The sequence below is a fragment of the Cupressus sempervirens genome, chromosome 3 (assembly GCF_028749045.1).
Source record: "Cupressus sempervirens isolate cs-2001-9-10 chromosome 3, ASM2874904v1, whole genome shotgun sequence".
Classification (NCBI taxonomy): domain Eukaryota; kingdom Viridiplantae; phylum Streptophyta; class Pinopsida; order Cupressales; family Cupressaceae; genus Cupressus; species Cupressus sempervirens.
The window spans coordinates 168667109-168675476 of record NC_143120.1 but is presented as its reverse complement, the minus strand read 5'-3'; positions in this window follow the sequence as shown (position 1 = coordinate 168675476).

Sequence of the window (8368 nt, the reverse complement as noted above, 5' to 3'; positions counted from 1 at the left end):
GGTTAGGTCTCCTTAATATTTTGAATCTTAGGGAGATTCTCCTCACTAGCTTCCTATTCTTGTTCCTCATCATCTATATTGTCATAATTAGTTACCTCTTCATCATTAATTTCCTCTTCCTTGTCATCTTCCCCATCATCCTTGTCACTAACATTAACAAAAAAATCACTCTACATATGAAGATTATAGATGTTCTTTCATGTGCTTCTCCTTTGTATTTATGATTTCATATCTTAATAATCTGAAATTTTTTATGCTAGCTCTTGAATGTATTTCTTTCAATCTTTATTGAAATATGGGTGGAGTCTTTTTGAAAATCACATCCTCTTCTTCTTCACCCAACTTCAATTCTTTTTTGGATGTTCTCCTTGTAAACACTATAGTAGATTTCTTTGTAGGTTTGGTTATAATAACCTTACCTTTCTTCTTTACCAGCTCTTCATCTTTTGACTTTTCTTCATCTTCTACATAATCTTCTTCTATGCCATCTCCTTTACCTTCTGTCAACAAGAGAGTAGAGCTTGTTTGTTTCAATTTTGTAATCCTCTTTTTACCTTTGTTGACCACCTAAGGGAGTTTTATTTCTAATTCAATTCTTTCTTTGGCTTCATCATATGTCCCAAAATATGTAGCCTTTGGATCAACAGGTTCATTTAACAATGCTTCAATGATGTCCTTGGTTTCATCTATATTAACCTCATAACCTAGTGGCTTGACCCATAAAATTCTTGGTCTAATTTCTTGTATATACACTTTATCACAATCAACCATAAAAAAATATCATCTTTGTAGTCTTCAAAAAGTTCCTTTGGGATTCTAAACTTGTTATTCATCTTATCCTTTAATGCATCAAAATAGTTTTCCATGATACTGACATAGTTTTCTCCCATTTCTACTATATACTCATTGATTTGATAAAGAATAGGTACATCTTTTCTCCATATAATTGTCCCTCTTGATGGGAAAAAATTTTGCACAAAGAAAAATAAATAGGTTAAGAGTGAATTGAACTTACAAGGGTTGTTCTTTAAAGTTCTAATGCTTTCCATATTTTTGTTGAACTGATTCAATATCAACTCAACAAGGTCAAATGAAATGTTTCTTTTGAATGTGAGATCCACTGCTTCACATGATACACTATTTGGAAGAGCTATATATCTTATGTGCAATTACATGTATACCAAACTTCAAATCCATATCAATAACACAAATAATATTTATACCCCTTCAATCCCATTTGAAGAAGGCTTTCTTCTCCAATTTTACCTGACTTAGGGTTTTGGTGGTTTTAGCCTTCGTCAACATTGGAAGTCCTGTGATCTAATGGATCATTTTCTTCATTATGAGAATAGGATTTTCCAACAACAACTACCCATTATGCACATGGTCGAGAATAAATCTTATCCACTTAATCTGAAAATATTATGGCATGTGTGGAATGTGAGCCAAACAATTCACTTCCAAGTGTTGATGTTCCAATTTTAACATGCCATTCACACACAATTTCTCCAATGACTCATCCATTTGTAGGATTACTATACCTTGGATAGAAAATCAAAAATGTGAAAGAATATCATTTATTAGAAGTACCTTTGATGGAATCTATGATTGTGCTCTGGTGGGATCAAGGGTTTTCGCAATAGCTAGACTAAGCTTGAAATTAGGTGCCTTCCATTCAACATCTCAAACAAACATCTTTGACCCTTTCTTTGTCTTGCTATTGGAAGATGTCATCACTTTGGTAGGGTTTCTAAAAATACAAAAATCTTCAATACTAAATCACATAGATCACTTGGATGTACTGAATATAATCTACACAAATAGCTCTTGAAAATTTATGGTGACAAATGTATTTGATTTCACCCTTTTGAATCAAATTTCACCTTTCAATCACCATACATGCCTAGTATGATCAATTGGTTGATGAAAAAATTTCTTCCACTCAGCTTGAATTAAATGCCCCATAAGAAAATTCACATCTCAGAGTCCACACAATAACTTAGTTATTCCCAACCTTGCTTAGTAGGGTCTTGCAACATGACCTCACTAGGTAATGTCTAGAATTTCTTCAAACATCTTGGTGATCCCTTTGTATTTTGAATGTTGATGTGGATCTTTATTTTCTATTGACTAGAACTGATGTAAGATGTTTACTTTAGAATCCTAATTCGAGTTCTCCTTGAGGTAGATCAAGTAGAAATTCTTGAGTCACCTAAGTCTTGAGTGACGTGTTCTTCATTTTTGAGACTTGCATTCTCAAAAGATTTCAGAATCCATTGTTGTCTCATCTACTTTCTCATGTTGTTAGCCTTGGCTTTCTTTGTATCTTCAATTATACCAATATTCATATAGTTCTTGGCAAGATGACCAAGTTTTGTACAAATGAAACATCTTCTAGTGGTGCCTCTTGTCCTCATGTTATGTTTTACAAAATTCATTCCAATGTGTCCAAATTCTCCAAAGTAATGACATCTACACCAAGTGTTGTAGTCACAATCAAATACAACTTTTACAATCTATTCTTCTAGATTCAATGTCTTAGTTTTGCATTTAGAGGATTTGTGCCCATGCTTCTTGCATTTGTGGCATTTTCTTTCAAATTTAGGTTTCTCTTTGCATTCATTAGCTCTATGACCATGTTGATTACAATTGTATAATTTTCTATTAAATTTAGCTTTCCCATTTCTCCAACATTTGTTTGATGTATGACCTATCTTACCATAGTGATTGCAAGTAGGTCTTTGATTCTTTTGAGCTCCTTGTTTAGATGATTCACCTTCTTCTGTCTATCCAATTCCTACTTTTCCTTTTTGTCTGTATTGGATTTTCTCACTTAGTTGATCCATGTCTACTTGAGATTTCATCATCCTCTCATTGGTTTATTTTTTAGTGTTTAGATCATTCTACAATCTTTCATTCTTTGATCTTAGATTCATGATTTCTTCATTTGCATTAGTAAGATAATTAATGAAGTCTACCTGCTAAAGAGATAGGTGTTGAATTTCATTATTCTTTTCTTCTAACTCTTCTTTTGTCTTATTTTTCTCTTCCATAACTTCACACAATCTTACTGACTAAGTTTTTTTGTTCTCTTTTTAGCTTTCTTACTTCTTCTTGAAGGTTACCATTCTTCTCTAATAGTTCTCTGATTGCTTCATTGGTTTCATTTGAATTGCTTGCTGAATGGATGTCTTCAATTCTTTCTTCAATGTAGAGTTTTTCATTCATCCAAATTGTAAGATCTTTTATTCTTTTCAAGGATTGAGAAAGATGCTTCTTTTCTTTCTTGAGTTGTTGAATAGCCAATTCCAAATCTAGCTTTTCATTGTCAATAGCCTTGTCAAGTTTGAATACCTAAATAGCTTCTAATCTTTTCTCAAGTTGTCAAACTTTTTCTCTAAGAACCACAAATCTTTGACACCAATTATTGAAAATATATATGATAGGCTAAGTTACTGAGAGGGAGGGGTTAATTAGTAACCTATAAAAAATTATCTTTATTTACCAATTAATCCTTCATGTGTGTTTTGATCTAATTACATGCATGAAAAAATTGAAATTATTAAAACATTTATAACACTTTGGCACACAATATGGTGATCCAAAAACCTTCCAAATGGAAAGTAAAACTAGGGTGGGGATGATACCCACAAGCTTTAGTAATACTGTATAAAGTTGGCCTGTTAAGGCTTATAATGATCACTTCTAATAATCCACCCTGTTAGGAGCAATAAGGATTGCTTGGTCCACCTTGCAAAAGGATTTACAAACATACAATGAAGTATGCACTTGGTAAAGAGATTTACAAAAGACTGTTAAGTCTACCTTGAGAAAGGATTTAATTAATCTACCTATTAGGATGAAACAATGGCTCATTTTGATTTCTAACTTGGTTTTGTTGAATGAGATTCCTTTGAGTGTAATGATCCTTATTCTATTGTAGCCCTTTTACTTCACACTTCTGCTTCTTACTACTTGTTACATATATTCTTAATTTTGGATGTGATACAATACATTACATAAATACCAATCCAAATTAAATAATTCAACAAAGTTCTCTACAATACAAGTTTTACACAAAATACACAAAGTCAACCCAACTACAGGAACTTGAGTTTGGAAGATTAACTCGATGAGGTTCTAACACTTGGCATCCACTATCAGTGCTAAACATCATCATGTACTCATTAGACATAGAAGCTCGGTCCATACTGATCACTTCCAAGTAGTCTGAACTCTGTCTATACTGGTGACTTGGTGAATACTATAAAACTCAATATATAAACTGAATCACTTGATTCACACTGCATAGCTTAGTCAATGCTATTACTATGAGTTTGATATAAATTAAATCACTTGGTGTTAGGATAAACCACGGACAGAAATAAAAACTACATGCAAATATAACCAATAACAAAAATAATAGAACACACAAAAATGAACACAAGGCACCAAGATTTAATGTGGTTCACCCAATCCCTGGGCTACGTCCACCAAACAGCAAGTCCGATCTTATTACAATCCAGTGATTACAACCTGATTACAATCCGTAATCCCTTACAGCTCAATACCGCCGCAAGAACCAATTTCGTATCACCACACATAAAAAATACCCAACCCTAAGCCCTTTTTATACAAGTATTAAACCACTTTAGGGTTATAACATGTCGGCCATATGTCGGCCATAATATGTCAGCTACCATGTCGGCTACTTCCAAATTTTTTTTTTTTCGGGGCGATGCCCCGAACCCCACTATTTATGAAGTATGTACAATACTTTCCTGATCAGTCACCACAATCTAACAATCTCCCACTTGGGGACTGATCAGGCTCCACACTAAACAACAATCTCCCACTTGGAGACTGATCCTGTAGCAATACAACTACCGCATGGGGCTCCCATTGGATCAAACCACCCTGGACTCTGCTGTTCTTTTATTCACATTTAGTCTAAAAGACCAACTGAAGCTGAAGAGGAGTTCAGCTTCTCCCTTGTGACAACCTTTGTCAACATATCTGCTGGATTTTCATTTGTATGTATCTTCTCTAGCTTTAACTGTCCATCCTCCAAAACTGACCGAATGAAATGGTACCGCAACTGTATGTGTTTGGTCTTAGAATGCAGAGCTGAATTCTTAGCAAGATGAATGGCACTCTGACTATCTGTGATAATTATCCTTCTGAGGATGTGCCAATTCTTCCAAGAAGAACTAAAGCCATATCATCTCTTTGGCTGCCTCTATAGCAGCAACATACTCTGCCTCTGTAGTGGAGAGAGCATTAATCTTCTGTAGCCTAGAAACCCAGCTCACGGCTGCCCCACCAACAGTAAAGACATAACCTGTAGTACTCTGCCTGGTATCAATATCCCCAGCCAAATCTGAGTCAACATAGCCCTGTAAATCAGTAGTAGAGCCCCCAAAGTGTAAACACTTATTGGATGTTCCTCTCAAATATCTGAGAATCCACTTGACAGCATTCCAATGCTCAAAACCTGGATGACTCATATACCTGCTAACGACTCCCACTGCATGTGCAATATCTGGCCTAGTGCATACCATAGCATACATCAAACTTCCTACAGCTGAAGCATAGGGTACCTTGGACATCTTATCCTCCTCTTCCTGTGTCTTGGGACACATCTCCTTAGTCAATTTCAAATGACCAGGTAAAGGTGTGCTGACAGCTTTAGCATTCTCCATAGAGAAACGTTGCAACACCTTCTCAACATAATCAGCTTGAGATAGTGTCAATGTTTTGTTCTTCCTATCTCTGCAAATCTTCATACCAAGGATTTTTTTTGCTGCCCCCAAATCCTTCATAGCAAATGCATGTGCTAACTGGCATTTTAGCCCCTTAATATGATGCATGTTAGACCCAGCTATAAGCATATCATCAACATATAGACATAAAGTAATGTAGCTATCATCATCCAACCTCTTAAAATAAACACAGTAATCTGAATGACACCTATTATATCCATGCTCATGCATAAAACTGTCAAATTTCAGATACCATTGCCGAGGTGCTTGCTGCAGGCCATATAAACTTTTCTTCAATTTGCACACTAAGTTCTCCTTACCTTTGACCTCAAAACCCTGTGGCTGAGCCATATATATTTCTTCATCCAAATCACCATGAAGAAAGGCTATTTTAACATCCATCTGCTCTAAATGCAAATCTTCAGTAGCCACAAGACTTAAAACAGTACGAATAGAAGTCATTTTAACAACAGGAGAAAATATCTCTTCAAAATCAATTCCCTTTTTCTGTGCAAATCCTTTTACAACTAACCTGGCCTTAAATCTTTTCTTACCTCCTTCCTCTTCTTTTAAGCTGTAAACCCATTTATTCTATAAAGCCTTTTTACCTGCAGGCAACTTGCACAAATCCCATGTCTTATTTTTCAGCAAAGAGTCCATTTCATCTTTCATTGCAGACTCCCACTGAATCTTAGTATCCACCTGCACAGCTTCATCATAACTTTCAGGTTCACCAGCATCAATAAGTAAAATAGAATACAAAGAGGGAGAAAAACTTTGTGGAGGTCTAATTGGCCTTGTTGACCATCTAACATTCACTGGTGTGTGTGGTATTTGTTGTTGCAGTTGTTACACATCATGAGGAATGGCTGGAACATCAGCTTTTGGAGTATCATCCAACACTACATAATCATCTTCTTTCTTCTCATGTTGCTGCAACAGATCTTTGTACAACACTTTTTCATTGAATATGACATCCCGAATTCTTATAATTTTATGATTTTCAAAATCCCAAAGCCTATAGCCAAATTCATTAATGCCATATCCAACAAAGACACATTTCTTTGATTTTGCTTCTAGCTTGGTTCTATTTTCAGAGTCTATATGAGCAAAAGCTTCACAACCGAAGGTCTTGAGAAAAGAATAACTCACCTTCTTACCAGTCCATGCTTCCTCTAGAATACCATAGCCCAAAGGAGTAGAGGGACCTCTATTAATCAAATATACTGCAGTATTGATAGCCTCCGCCCACATGTGTAAGGGCAACCCAGCATGCAACCTCATGCTCCTTGCGCGCTCCATTATAGTCCTGTTCATGCGTTCAGCCACTCCATTTTCTTGTGGAGTCCTTGGAATAGTTTTTTGTCTATGAATACCATTAGTGGAGCAATAATCTTCAAATTCATGACTGCAATACTCACCACCATTATCAGATCTGAGACATTTTAATTTCTTACCAGTCTCATTTTCAACCAAGCATTTCCATTTCTTAAAAGTTTGAAATACATCAGATTTCTGTCTAAGGAAATAAACCCATACTTTTCTAGTTGCGTCATCAATAAATGTAACATAATAATGAGATCCACCAAGGGAAGATACCTGAGCCGGTCCCCATACATCTGTATGCACAAGCTCTAATTTCTCCTTTTTGTTTTCCTTCCCTGTCTTTACAAAACTCACTCTTTTTTTTTTTCCATACACACAACTTTCACAGAAATCCATATTCACACATTTTAGACCTGGTAAAACTTTCCTTGAATGAAGTACTTTCATACCTTTCTCACTCATGTGCCCAAGTCTATTGTGCCACAACACTGTATCAGAATCTACAACAGCTATTTGTTCTCCCTTCTCAACTGCAGTAATTGTTCCTGAATATTCATTTTTCTCTGAAACAATCAAAGTAGAAGGAACAATATGACCTGTACAAAGATATAAGGTGCCTACTTTCACACCTTTTGCTACTACAAGGGAACCTTTTGAAACCTTCCAATTTTTATCATTAAAAGTAATTACACAACCCTCATCACTGAGTTGCCCTGCTGAAATTAAATTCCTACTCAGCTTTGGAACATGTCTTACCTCATGTAGTAGCCGATGATTCCCATTCTGCAACTTAATCTTAATTTTTCCCTTTCCAACAATCTAATAGGGTTCATTATCCCCTAAATAAACAAGCCCAAAATCCCCTTGGACATAATCAATGAAATAACCTCTATGAGGTGTAGCATGAAAAGAAGCACCAGAATCTAAAAGCCATGAATCATCAACACTCTCTAAAGACAGAAGCAAAGCATCCTCTTTGGATTTATTACTTACCACATTTGCCTCTTTGTCTCCATCTGATTTATCTCCTTCATTTTTCTTTCGAGTCCAGCAATCTTTCTTTTTGTGCCCTAGTTTCCCACAGTACCAAAAATCATTTGGTCCTCTCGATTGAGACCTCCTCCCCTTTGACTTTCCTCTTGATTTTCCATGATTTCCAGAGTTACTTCCTCTTTCAGTCGTTCTGCCCCTGCTTTGTGCATTTAAAGCACTTCCTGATGTAGATCCACCTGAGGATTTTCTACAAGTTTCCTCACTTAAAATAACACCGATCACATCAT